The sequence below is a fragment of the Gobio gobio genome (genome assembly GCF_949357685.1).
Source record: "Gobio gobio genome assembly, chromosome: 18".
NCBI lineage: Eukaryota > Metazoa > Chordata > Actinopteri > Cypriniformes > Gobionidae > Gobio > Gobio gobio.
This window is the reverse complement of record NC_137111.1, coordinates 33,096,638-33,109,568: the sequence shown is the minus strand read 5'-3', so window position 1 is coordinate 33,109,568 and position 12,931 is coordinate 33,096,638. Positions and strand designations below refer to the sequence as shown.

Genomic DNA, 12,931 nt, shown 5'->3' with positions numbered 1-12,931 from the left:
TCAGTGCCGTTCTCACTCGTGCAGCCCACAAATTGGAAGCAACGCTTTGGCTTATGAAATGTCACTGAGATTGCAGCATCTCAAAAGTGTATTTCATTTATTACACTGCTCCTCCCTCCACTCATCTTTTATTTGTGAAATATGCCCATGATTATGAATCTTGCCACAGCAGCACAGCCCTGCACAATCTTCAATATGTTCATTTTCTAATCTTCCAGTGCATATAGACCGTTGTCGGAGTCGCGCCGCTCTCTCACGATTCCCTGCCGGAGCGATGAGTCACAGCCATCCATACGCTGTTACGCATCCCATTCCAACCACCTCGTCTCACACTCACCGCTGCTGCTGGTTTGATGGTGCAGTGATGGAGAAACGAGAGCTGGGTTTCTTTGAAAGGTCATTTTAGATCTCTGTGGGCTTTTGTGTGCTTTTGCATGTGCAAACTGGCAGTCATTGGAAAACTGCATAATGAGGGGGTAGATGGAGTTTGTCCTGTTCCTGCCTGATGATGCAGAGCTGTTATAAGGGTCTGACATAAGGGTCTCCATTGCTGTCAAACACTCAGCCAATCAGCAAACTGTCTACAAGCTAAGGGATTTTAGCCAATCAATTAGCACCCTGCATGAACTATAGACTGTTCTGTCACACTGAAATGAGGACTCTGTGTAGAGGTGGGTTATGGCAAAGGATGTGTAGATAGATGAATCAGACTGTTCTGTGTGCTGCATACTGCATAGATTAAATGTTATAGTGTTTTTTTTTTAATTGTGTGTGAAACAGTATTATTATAATGATAAACTTTAATGAATAGTATTTTGTTGTCTCTCAATTATGTGGGTCACATGATGTCATTTATACGAATTGGTTAATTCAGTAAATTTGTGTCCTCGCTTAATACATCTGAGATGATTTGACAGGTGCCAGATCTATTAATCGTGATAACTGATGTCTGGCTAATTTTGTTCCTCAAACAAATTTGCAGATTTTATTAAAATATCTGGATTAAGTTGTCTGAGATTACTGAAAGTTCTTGTGTTCATTGGAAAAGGCAGATATATCGATGCTCGAAACCATGATCAGCAATGCAGCGATTGGCTGGCGGCAAGACAGCAACGCAATGACATCATATTAAAGGTGAACTGTGTAAGATTTTTGCAGTAAAATATCCAAAAAACACTAGGCCAGTGTCATATATTTTGTTCAGTTGAGTACTTAGAATATCCTAAATGTTTCCAACTATTTGTAAATCGTGAGAAATTGCTATTTTAACCAAGGAACCGGGACTTGTGAGCTATGCATTTGAGAGAGTCGCCTGTCGATTGTGTCATATCTGCGTTGCCCTCGGTTTCCGGTTTTATTTAGCAGAAAAGCTGTACTCTCACTGCAGTGTGAACAAGTGTCATAGCAACCGCCGAGCGAACGTCATAACTTCCTTTTCAACACACTCAGATATATCTAATACGATAAACAGAGTTGTGTTACCTCATACTCATGACTGGAAAAGAGGAAGTGGCGCCGGCAACCGTGTCATAATAAAAGTCCCGCCAGCGACAATGCCATAATAACAGTCCCGCTCTTCAATCGCTCCTGCGGCCTTGCTCAGCTCCACAACACTCGGTCTTGCTCTGCTTCATACTACAGTAATGTTAATAATCGCATCCATGAACATGATTTCTGCCCGAGTCCTATCCTGACTTAGCCTGGTTAAAACCAGACCATTCTCAGTAGTAACTGAGTTATGGTCTGGCAAAGCTTCATAGACAAATCATTTCCAAAGGGGCGTCACCAACGGACGACGCTCAAATGCCTCTCGGCGCAATTGGATAGACCTAAAACCAATCAGAGCGATGAGGGAGATGACGTATGCAGAGCGACGGAGAAACATCTGACTGGCCGTTTATCAATATGCGTTCTTGTCTGTACTTGTGTTCTCAAATAGGAAATGTCCCCGGTTTCCATTTCAGAAATCTGGTCACCTTACCTAAACCACATATTAATGTTTAATATATTATTTTTAAAATGTAAACAAAAAGAGGCAGGGTGTTTTATACTTCGTTTTATTATAAATATATAAGATAACCAATGTAGGCCTAGCTACGCGTTGCCTGAACCACATTCGTGTGGCTATTATTATGTTTAATTTTTATTTTTTTATGAAATGAGGCAGTGGTGTTTTATGACATATTTCGTACGCGAACTTCTGACTTGCGTCCGTGACTTACCAAGTTTGACTCCGGAGAACGAACTCCCGAGGACGGGAGGACACTAGTCCGCCTACTATGCTCTTGACAGCATCACTCAGTATATATTTGTATATGTAGTGCACGCAATGCATATTATCTTCAATGCATGTTTATAACAAAACGAAATATAAAAAACCCAGCCTCGTTTCGTTTACATTAAAAAAAACACACACACATAATATAGGCTATGATTATCACTGTAATAAATTAAATATGACACAAAACACAACCCAGTCTCTTTTTGTTAAATGTCAGTTTATGTGTGATCATCAATAGCAATTATACAAGTATAAGTAAAAGGTATAAGAAGCTATACAATAAATAAAGCAATTCAGTCAAAGTCAGCGCCAGGAGACTAACGGTTAAGTTTAATATCTTAAAAATATAAAGTTATGAAACTTCACTTTGCCCTCAGATAAAACGATCTGTCTAGGAACAAATTATAGATTAATGAGAGCAAAGATCAGCCGTTAGATCTACACAAGACGAGACGGTTTAACCACTACAGAGACATCAGAGCCAGCGGCAGACGGCAGAAGGACTGGCCGAGGAAAGGCGCCTCTCGACGGGCTCAATAATCGTTTGAGCGCCGCTGAACCACTGGAGCTCACAACTCCGAAAACGGCAGATCAAATTTTAAAAAAGGCGCTCTCTTTATAAATAAACCACAGATTTGAGCTTTAAACAACTTCATTCACTCCTGAAAAGGACTTAAAACTATATTTTGTAAAACATTAACACTACCAGAGGACTCTTGCTAAGACCCATTCGTTTTTCCACACGACTTTTGCCGAATCCAGTCGGTAAAACAGCGATAACATCTTTTTTAGATATAAAGGCTTCGAGTGTTGTTCTTTGCTCGGGTTTTAACGAAAAGGAGAAGTTTAAATCGCTTAAAACAGACGCGATAGCTGATTCAAACGAGTGATGCTCCACAGCAGCTGCAAATCTGCTTCAACGTCGCTGCGCTGTCGTCATCGTGTAAAGCCCGCCCCAACGTTTCTGATTGGTGCCTCGATTTCTGGGGTTTAGAAATGGGTTTGAATGGACTCTTTGCCAGACTACTTGCAGAGCAAATCTAAATTTGCCGGAAGTTGTCTGGGTTTTCCCAGGCTAATCCTGACTCTTTTCCACCGGCTGTGAGGTGAAGACCACATGTCCCAAGATTCTGCGCTCAAACGTGGCGTCACAACACTACGCCTTTGTTTTGAACAGGCGACCTCTAGTGGACGGAAAAGTTACATAGTGTAGCTCATCACACACAATTTCTGGACCTTTATAATGAAAGTGACCAAAATGACATAAATTGTGTACTGTTGCATGATTCCCAATTATTACCATTATTTCACGATTTCTAGTATTTGTACAGGCTTTGCATTTGTTATAATTAGAGATTCATTCAATTTGACCTGTGAAGCAGATTTGTTACGTGACAGCATGAATTAAAGTTTGGGTCAAGAAAATGTTTCTAATAAAGGCCTTCTGAAGCGAAGCAATGCGTTTGTGTGAGAAAAATATCCATATTTAAAACTTTAAAAACTAAAATAACTAGCTTCCGGCAGACGGCTTACGCAAGTCGCCTTACGGCAAAAGGATAGTGATGTGTCGTTCATTTTGAATGAATCTTTAATATGACTCTGGAACAACGAGTCGTCTCAGAGAGCGATTCGAATCGTTCATTTTGTGTTGACCGCAAATGCGCAAAATGCCTTCGGTTCTGTACAGGATCTTTTCTGTTTCTGCATTCAGCCTATGGGGCTGTGAGTTGGTGAACGAATGACTCGAACCTGAAGACTCGAGGGGTGAACTAATAAATTCTGTTTCCGGGACTGCATGCATTGCATATGGGACTGTCACGGCCCAGATCAGACACTGTTGACAGAACTAACGAACGACCCGAACCCAAAGACACGAGAGGTGAACTAATCTTTCCAGGGAACAGACGTGATTAAATGTGAAGTGACAAAAGAAAGAACGACTCTAATTCGGAGGTGAGGTGAACTAACAGAGTGCATAGTCTGAAGACCCAGTTAAGCGATGAACTAATAATTTCTTTCTCAAAGTTTGGCCTTGGCTGCATTAGCTTATAATTTATTTTTTATTCCAAATGTGATCAACATTTGTGTAAGTACTAGATGTGTTGGGGAATTTAACGTGACTGCTGAAATGAACGAATTCTGCCTTGAAAAAAGATTAGTTCATTTTGCTGAATGTGATTCAAAGATCCGATTCCGTTAAATGATCCGAACTTCACACTACTACAGAAAAATAGGATAATAGGTATAGGAGTATTTTTATTCTTATTTTACATGCAAACATGGACGTTTCATGGAACGTTAGGTCATGAATATTTGCCTCAAATGTCATGGAAATGTATTGGTAGAAATGTGAGCAACAGTGTAGTAGTATGATACTCTGAAAATAACCTAAGTCTGTTTAATATAACTGAAGAAAGCCAGGGAATGTGAAGGAAACGGTGAAATGAATGGGAAGAGTCGTGTAGAGGGAGAGTAGAGTTGAGAGATTGTTCACTGTTGGTACTGGGAATCCTCCAGTGCTGATAGTCATGCTTTGTTTAGTTTCTTTATCAGTATTGAATTAGTCAGTGGAGAGTGGAACATGGGTCTCTCTGGGACCTTGACACTGTGCAGAGGTGTGTGTGTGTGTTGCCTCTGGCTTGGCGTGCTCAGTCGGGGACACTACATTTTTCAACTAAACATTGAAATACATCTAAATAATAAACTAAATTAACCATTTAAACTAAATTACTGATCAAATTATTGATCTAAAGCCCACACTGTCACTGTATGATACTTGACATTTTTCCAGAATGGCTAAACAGCTGAATAAAATTATGCTGCATTATTTTCCTGTTTAACACTGTAAAGCTGCTTTGAAACAATCTACATTGTTAAAAGCGCTATATAAATAAAGTTGACTTGACTTGACTTGACTTGTGTGTGTGTGTGTGTGTGTGTGTGTGTGTGTGTGTGTGTGTGTGTGTGTGTGTGTGTGTGTGTGTGTGTGTGTGTGTGTGTGTGTGTGTGTGTGTGTGTGTGTGTGTGTGTGTGTGTGTGTGTGTGTGTGTGTGTGTGTGTGTGTGTGTGTGTGTGTGTGTGTGTGTGTGTGTGTGTGTGTGTGTGTGTGTGTGTGTGTGTGTGTGTGTGTGTGTGTGTGTGTTTTGTGAAAGAGAGACGAGTTAAGTGCTGTTTAACTGTAAATGTCATGTTTGTAATTGTTTGGTTTAAATGTTGTTGTTTTTGTGGTTGGGTCAGTGACCGTCCCTCTTGTTTAGCATCAGATTGTTAGTAGTTCATGTCCATGTTGGAAATGTGCAGAACTACATGTTCCATTCAAGTCAACTAGTTGTTGGGTTATCTGAATGACTAACCAACTAATCTGGTCTGGTTTTAGGTTTGCCTGAGCTCTGACTTTATTATGCAAAGTATAAATACAAAAGCTAAATTCAATGGCACAGAATGCAGGGAACTTGAGGCACATTTTAATAGTCAGACTATTTTTAACTTCTACAGAGATGTCTTGCAGCATTCATGGCGGGACGCTCAAACATCATGAGATGCAAGTTCAACAACCAAAGACGAATTTAAAGATGCAACATTTACAAGAGGGTTTTACAGGGCAACAATACAGCATGCTGTCAGAATGCTAATTAAAACAGGCACTAAAAATATCACAAAGTAAAGAAAAATCTAAATAAACTGATCAACTAGGCAGTCGTTAGACAATTAGTCGACATTGTGACCCATCTCTACTCCCATGTGAAGGTGCGATATTAGTTGACATCCTGGTTAAGGTTTCCTCTGGTGGTCCTCAGAGAGATCTTCTGCGTCTTTCTGAGATCCATTAAACATTAAACTCTCAATCTGCATCAGCAAGAACAAAGGCTTCTTCCCATGTACTTCCTCTGTTGTCTTTTTCTGCCCGCCCTCCTCTCTCTCTCTCTCTCTCTCTCTCTCTCTCTCTCTCTCTCTCTCCCACACACACACACGCACACACTCTTTTTCACAGTATCACTCTCTCCACGTGTCCTTGTTTTCTCTCTCGGCCTCCTGTCGTGCATTACCAGCCAAAGAATAAAGCTCCAGCAGAAATGCACTCACAGACAGCAGATGCATGCTTGTTCTTGTGAAGATCACCATAAGGTCTACTTGTTTTTGGAAGCCAGATCTGACTGTAAATCTTTCTTTTTAATAAATAATTTCATCATTTTATTTCTCTTTGTAAAGTGTATGTATATATTTATTTTTGGGTCCAGTGCATGTTAGAAATAAGTGTCATTTAGCACTTCCAGGATGGTTGACTCGTCATCTAACAACCAAGTCGTTTTTGCCTATAATAAAACGAAATACTAGTATATTATGATTTTTGTTTCCAAACAGAAACTGCTGTATTATGTACTCCTTTGACGGTACTCCTCTGCATAACGTTGATACTATTGAATATATTTGTGTATGGCTTCATTCTGAACTTTCATTTAAATCGTATTAATTATGTTTAACACAAGTCAACTTTGGAATTGTTAAATACTTTTCATCTAGTGTTCGTAAGAAACTTGTTTATCAACTCATGTTTTCGACTCCTGATTATTGTGATGTTGTTTATCAAACTGTATCAACGTTACATATTTCTTCACTTAATTATAGAATGTGCACAATTTTTTTTTTTTTTTTTTTTTTTTTTTTTACATATCACAGTCTAATGCATGATGCACTCAAATGGCCTTCTCTGCATGTAATAAGACCATATTCCTTGGCTTAAATTTATGGCTTTCCTTGCCTTCCAAACTATCCCACTTATTTGCAACAATATTTTGTATTTCTTTAAATTACCAAGTTAGGCTCTCAGGCTCAGATTTATTTATTTGTTCATCGTGCTAATAAAACAATGGGCAAAAGAGCTTTTATGTTTAAATCCCCAATAGATTGGAATCATTCAAATCTCGCATCAGAGAGTCATTGAAAGACTTTACCTTTTACACTTGCTTCACCTTTTTTGTAGTTTTTTTTCCTGGCCCTCTCTCCTTATCTGTGTATGAGTATAAGTGGATGGTCTGCAATTGGTCAAGGGGTGTGTTCTTATCTCTGCATGGTTTGTCAATACATGGACATCAGCACACACAAAGCACTTCAGTGGTGTTCAGATCATAGTCTAGGAGAGAAAAGTGGACCGTCTGAGACCGAGACACCTCGCAAATGAGAGAGTGCAAATATTGACTGCAAAAGTGACTCAACTGCGCAAGAGTCATCTATCAAACCCTCACCGCATGTCCTCTCTGTCCTCATTACAGGTTTCTGAACACGCTGAGATTCACACACTTCCACCCAGGACAAATCAACTAACACTGACTGATTTATCGAGCTCTCTTATGACCAGCTGCAGCTGCAAGAAGTAAGTGTTGTTTTCGTCACTGAAATAATCCTGAATTTACTTCTTTGTAGGAATGAATATGTTTAAAGACCTAAAACCATCAGCTATGGATAATTGGCCTGAATTTGTTTGTTTTTTCATTAATTTAATTTTGTGAATGGGATGGGTTTTCATGGGTCAACAATATGGATGACCCTGTATAAGAATTACATTTTCTGAGACATATTGAACGTTGTTGTGATTTCTGCTAATAAAATGTATCACATGGTAAAGTTATCAGCTGACTAATATTAAATAGGCCTATCACAGTAATTTGTGATGGTCTTAAGTTAAAATGGTTTGAAAATTAAGATTGTATAGTTAAATTATGATATTTCCAGCTATTATTGCAAGTGAAAACTTTTTGTGAAGTACTTTTTGTAATTATTATTTTTTGTGCTATTGTTTCACCCCAGACTATTAAACAGATTTTTCCTCTTACACAATTCTGATGCAGAAGTAATAGTGTGAACCTTGTACGGCACTCATTTTTATCAAATTTATCATCATCATTATTCATTAGCACCCCATATCAAAATGAGCTTCTTGTCGGCATGGTAACAGTCTTAATTCCACTAATGTGAATGAAACTCACTCAAGTGTTTGCTGCCAGTCTTACAGAGCAGCTATCAAACCTCACTGTGACTGATCGGCAGAAACGCTTCACGCTCACTCTGAGAGCTCGAAAGTCACATTTCACTTTGCCAAACTAGGCTTTTCTTTTAATCTACTTAGTATGTGTGTGTTGGAATTGTGTACTCAGTGCACCTCTTAAGCTGGTCAAATTTAAATGTAATTGACCCCAAAACCAAGAGGAGCTTTTATGTGTCTCCCTCAAGCAAATGCTGCTGAAAGCACATGCACACTTCCAGGGCAGGTTATGGGCCAGACCTCCATAGAGAATACAAGCTCTGTAGGTCTTTTGATGTCATCCTCTAGCATAGGGATGTGCGATATCACAATTTTTTTTATTGTGAACAATTAAAATGTCTCCACAATCTGCTTTTGAAGAAATATCGCAGTATCGTGCTGCAGTGCAGATTCTGTCAGTTGCAGTTCTGGTGCGGCACCCCCGACCCAACATACTGTAACGTGACGTACTTTCATAGCACGTTTAGCAACACATCTGTAGTGATATGCTCTAGGGGTGTGACGAGACACGAGATTGGGTTCACGAAAACGAGACAAGATTTTTTACATAGTATTTTTAAGAAATCCTCAATGATGAAATACATGACTAGAAAAATTGTTTACAGGTGCATTTGGAATGTTTTAACTAATCAACTTGGAATGAATGTCATTTCAGTTCTACTTTGAGTATGAATTATCATATGCAGTCAAAGACCACAAGCACTATAAAGGTTTTGCCAAAAACTCAACTGACTGGCTTCTTTCCTGTATGATTGTCTCTTCAGACCTTAGAACCACACATGAGCTTCTTTTGACCTCCTAACTGAACTCCTTACCACAAATTGATCATAGATATTAAGTGCAAACAAGAACCATAATCAAAGTACTCAATATTCAAAGTGCAAAAAGATACCACATTTTTCTTCAAGCATTATACAGAGCTAAGAGATAGTTACAACTACACAGAAAGCTTTCATATTGGGAGATATCTGCATGCCTCAGGGAGCTGCTTTCAAACGGCGCTAACTTACTGAAATCACATTTGAAGGTGCGCTCCCGTTTACTTTTACTTTCAATTTTGCGATCCATGTGTACTCTGTGAATGGGGAGCGGTGGTGCTGAACACTCATTTTAAAATAGACATTTGTCTGACGCTTCTGTTGCGTAACAAATTCTCCGCCACGGTCCTGTCAGTCTTCTCGTCACGTGATCAGTGATCAGTGGCAGTGCTGTGCACTATGGTCAACTCGAACAGCTCGTGTTGGATGAGCTGATGGAATTGAAGCGACTGTTATCTACCTGAATTAAATTTTTATATTTCTATAAAAAGGAAAACTACAGTGGCGGCATAATGTAAACGTAGCGTCGGCATATTCTATTCTAACTTCATACTCTGTCATGACAAAATGACGCGAGACAGCTTTTCACCTTGTAAATTGGAAAATAATCAAAGATATTTGAAATGGAACAAAATCATCTGCTTTGCTGTTAACTGCCATCGTCGTGATCAAGATATTGAAATTGACTCAACCCCCTCCCCCTTAACGCCATCAGAAGGGCCAGGTTGAGTTAGAAAGACAAAAGAATGAATGGCCGGCTGGCCAAATGGTTAACACCTTTGATACAATGGGGGAAGTTTTGTCTGATTGGTTATTTTCAAATGTCTCACGGTTTGGTCTGATTGGTCAGTTTTACAAGAGTCAGGTTTGAATTTGGGGACATCAGGAAGAGGATAAAAGAGGATTTCATCTGTAGCTCGCTCTCTTTGGATTCTCTGGCTTTCTCTGGAGAGAGCTGTTCTTTAGCTCTCTCCCTCTTTCTTTCTTTCTCTCTCTCTCTCTCTCTCTCTCTCTCTCTCTCTTTCTCTCTCTATCTCACAGGTAACATTCTAGGCAGAGGCCTACTGAGCATAATTAAAGGTTTATGTTTACATTTATTTGAAACGATTTTAAGTGTAACCATAACTAGAATTTGTGTTTCCTTTTAGAAGAGATTTATGTCTATTATGTAATTGACATTTTACATTTACTTGATTGTTAATAAATTGTTACATTTTGATCCTTTCTGAATTAATCTGTAATTATTAACTATCTCCAATGTGGAACGGTATAATTGCAACAAAGGGTTAAAACGGAACGATCAACTGTATGATTAACTATCAAATATAGATGACCAAACAACTGGTTGGGATTCTCTTCTAAATGCGACAACTTTGATAAATGGAGTCAGATAAAGAATAATATAATCAAATCCATTCTTCCAGCGGAATCACTGAACGCGTGCGGCCTTCACCGCGGTTCGCTACCGATCCTTGGAGCGAATTCATGCGGTCTTACAACCTCCACAAGAAATCTCGTGGCACGAGATCTCGTCACATCCCTAATATGCTCACATGACATTGCAGTTCTTTGCAATCACGAAAGTTTATTATTTTTATTGGTTGTAAAGCCTTGCCAGTTAAACATTTTATAAGCACACGCACACTAAAAGCTAGTCAAACAGCGTGTGAGTACTAAACTAAGTTCTCTCTCGTCTTATTGCACTTAAACCAGGGCCGTGCAGAGAGTTCGTCAGGGGCAGGGGCTCAAATGTAAAAAAGGGGCAATACATAAATATATATATATATATCCTTATGCTCATCAAGCCTGCATTTATTTAATCAAAAATACAGAAAAAACAGTAGCCTAATATTGTGAAATATTATTATATATACTTTTTAACTTTTTATTAATCAAAGAATCTTGAAAAGAGTATCGCAGTTTCCATCATTGACATTAAATCCTCATATTAGAATGATTTCTGAATGATCATGTGACACTGAAGAGTGGAGTAATGATGCTGAAAATCCAGCTGTGATCACAGGAATAAACTATATTTTAAATTATTTTAAAATAGAAAACCATTATTTTAATATATTTCGCAATATTGCTGTTTTTTATCAAATAAATGCAGGCTTGATGAACATAAGAGACTTCTTTCATAATGCTACATAATATTAAAAAATGGTAATAAGTCTTTTCCTTTCATGTAACCATTTCGCCAGCCTACACTTCGCTTAATAGGCCTGTAGGTGCTGGTGGCACTTGGGTTTTGTTAACTTTGATAGTTTCATGAAATAGTAAACGGTGTATCAATATACATAAATACAAGTGAATTCAGCTCTACTTACCATTAATGCAACGTTTGCTGCTGTGGTTTTGTGCAGGGATTTGTTTGTTGTCTGTTAAAATCCATTTTGTCAGTGATGCAATTTATAAAATTAGACAAACCGCAGGAAACCGTTTCACATCGCCCAATGGAATTTGAACTTGCTTTGACAGATCACGATTGGTTGGTGTATATACATGACAAACGGGCATTGGTGAATTGTGTAATACTTTAAAATATATAGCTAATATATAGATTTGTAATTAAATCAACACATTAGCTCTGATTATGGATGAAAAAAAAAATATTGGCTTACTTTTTTCCCATGAGGCCACACACTCTCTGAAAGGACCATATTTGGCTCGAGAGCCGTTTCCAAACAGTGGAAAATCAGCAGTCAATCAAAACGCATGCAACCCATAGCAACGCGTTATGGCAACGCCTCAACAGAAATTATCTGACTTTTGAGCCGTTCGTTACTATTGTATACATTGTCATGTTATAAAAATCACATTTATTTAGTTTTATTGACCACGATATTATCATTGATATTTGTCTGAGAGGGGCACTTTTGATTCATTTTGAAAAAGGGCAGGGGCTCGAGCACCCAAAGCCCCCACCCCCCCCACCCCTGCACGTGCCTGACTTAAACTATCAAATGTCTTAAGTTAACGTAAGAAGTTAGGAGAAAATCGGATGAGTGTCTCTATATTAGATCCGTGCATGAAGTTTAATAAGAGTCAATTAATGCATTATTTATTCAGTGAAGTGTGTTTTATTTTTTTGTTTGTTTATTCAGTTTCTTGAATTCTACTGTTAAATACTGTAGCTGAATAAAATTAAAGCACTGTTTATTTCATTTTTATTTTTTTGTTGTATTTGTCCTATTATTTGTAATATGATTTACTTTGTTGCTTTGTTCTTATTTTTTTATAATGAAGTTAAAATAATGAAATAAAGATTTTCATCTTCACCCACCCCTACTTTGGCGTAAATGGTCTGTCATTCTTTTCTTTTATATGTTGTCATCCTGTAAGGCTAAACTAAATCAAATTAGTTTTGCTATACTGCTTAGTTACTTGTGAATCGTGATCTCCCTGAAAAAAATATGATATTTTTGCCATAACGCCCTCTACTCTTATCTCTGTCGGTGAGAATATGCAGCTGGTTTCCCATTAACACTCAGCTATGTGCTTGCCTGGGGTCGGTGTTTTATAAGAGAGACGCAAAAAGACTAAAAGATTGTCTTGATTTGATATTGTTTGCTCAGTTGAGATTGCATCAGTGTGCTTATTTGTTGACCTTTGTCATCAGCTGCCTCTGTTCCTAGATCTTATTCACTCCGCTTCCTTTTTCTTTTCTTTTTTTATGCGTCACTGACAACCTCTGGATCTCAAATAATGAGTGACTTGGCACAATAAAAAAGACTTTATGTAACTGTATGAGTAGACACTGAGAGCTGACTACTGTTGTTCGTCATATAC

At 38.4% G+C, this 12,931-nt stretch overlaps 1 protein-coding gene across 2 annotated transcripts in view; it reads left to right on the top strand.

Annotated features, from left to right (window-relative positions):
• ndst2a (N-deacetylase/N-sulfotransferase (heparan glucosaminyl) 2a) overlaps positions 1–12,931 on the top strand; it is a 176,571-nt gene that overhangs the window by 121,398 nt on the left and 42,242 nt on the right. For both annotated transcript variants that reach the window (XM_079843449.1, XM_079843450.1), the window contains exon 4: positions 7,552–7,652. The gene's annotated coding sequence lies outside the window, so the exon portion shown is untranslated. The remainder of the gene's footprint in view (positions 1–7,551; positions 7,653–12,931) is intronic.